Source organism: Nanorana parkeri, unplaced genomic scaffold (assembly GCF_000935625.1).
Source record: "Nanorana parkeri isolate BGI_ZX_2015 unplaced genomic scaffold, ASM93562v1 scaffold373, whole genome shotgun sequence".
Lineage (NCBI taxonomy): Eukaryota > Metazoa > Chordata > Amphibia > Anura > Dicroglossidae > Nanorana > Nanorana parkeri.
This window is the reverse complement of record NW_017306641.1, coordinates 54,185-56,089: the sequence shown is the minus strand read 5'-3', so window position 1 is coordinate 56,089 and position 1,905 is coordinate 54,185.

Here is a 1,905-nt window from a genome sequence, read left to right as displayed (position 1 = left end):
GTGTGTGCAACACCTCAAGCTGAACTCCAGGCTATATTGTCTAAATATGAGAGGCATATGAATTTTTACTTGAATATTAGGGTTTTTGTTGATTTCTTTCCGATGTGTGCATTAATTCAGCAAGACACAACACCTGCATTTTGCCCTGCGCAGGAGCATCCTGATGTAAGGACCAGTCATTGCTGCTCTCTTTCCTTATGCAGGGATATTCTATATCTGTGTGTGCAACACCTCAAGCTGAACTCCAGGCTATATTGTCTAAATATGAGAGGCATATGAATTTTTACTTGAATATTAGGGTTTTTGTTGATTTCTTTCCGATGTGTGCATTAATTCAGCAAGACACAACACCTGCATTTTGCCCTGCTGTAGGTACTACAGGGAAAGTACCTAACAAGTAGAGGAATTTATGTTTCCAGGAAACCCTTTTGATATTAATAAGCTACGGCTTCATAGACACTGTGAAACGTTAAAGAGGAACACAGAAAAGAAATACCTTTAACTATCTTTACATTACTCCAGTCACTCCAGATGAAACTGTGTTCGGCGGATAACAAATATCTTGAGAGCTTTACCCGCACTTTAACTGTGTATGTATCATGAGGCAGAACATGCAGGCTTTTATAGCTAGCAGATATCTGGAAAATCAAAGAAATAATCACAAATAAACCCATTTCTACCTATATTACGTTGATTTGTAGCACTATGCACAGTGACTCCAGGAGAGGATTCTGTCTGTACAAATGATATCACAAAACTATTACATTTTTTTTAAAGAAAATATATGTGGTCTTACTGATATAGCTTTCTGAGGTAAGAGGGGTCTTTGAATTCATAGTTACCAGATCCAATTGCACCACTATAATTCTTTAAATTAACTAGTGTCTATTTAAAGATGTATGTCCCTATCTTGCCTACATCCCTTTACATGCACAGTTGATCTGAATGGATAAATAGAGCAAGTACTGTACAGTTTGCCCAGCAAAGGATTTCTTTACATTTTTGACCAAACATTTACAATCATCATGTTTCTTAACAGGTGCTTCCAAGTCTTTCAGCTCAGCTTCCCTGAACTTCCTGTCCAGTGCAAGCTCACAAAGGATAGAGCAGTCTCCAGCAACTGTTCATCTACTAGCTTGTAGAAGGCAGGAGAGTGGGGCAGGGGAGAGGAAAGTAGCTGGATTTGCTGTGTCTGTGTGTTTGTGTGTCTGTGTGTTTCACACAGCTTACTAGCACACACAAGGGTGACACCATAGCACTCTGCTTGAGAAAGGAGCCACCCTAAAACAGGAAGTAAGGACCAGTGCTCAGGGGACCAGATGATTCTGCAGGAAAATAAATCTTAAACATCAAAAAGCAGCATCCATTGTAAGCGATTTCATCAGTATTTCAAATAGCTTCAAATCCTTTTGACTTTAATATCACTTTAAATTAAGCAACTCTAGGAGCTTCTATAGACATCACAAGGCACATGCAATTGATATTTCTGCAAATTTTACTAAAGATGGGGATGATTTACTGAAGAACACTGTATACAAAGTAACACTGGTTGTTAAAAAGGGTCAGTCAAGAGATCCAAACTGATATTTTAGCATTGGCTGCTAGCCCCTGGCATTTTGGGGTCTCAACAGTAAGATATGCCTGACAATTTTCAATCCACCTTGGAGATAGGGATGTTCCCATCCACCTTCATCACTGATGTCTTGTGATTCATCCCTCTTGCTTCTCCATAATATTGTGTCAAATGTGCAGTGTGCAGGCTCCTGCAATGATAATCTCCAGTCCCAGGTTTGTACAGAGGTACAGACCTTCTGTCATGGGACTGGAGGAAGTAAAAAATTAACGTGCAGTATGTGATCTAGCACAGCTGTGATGCATTAAAAAAAAGCAGGATTCTGCTGGAAG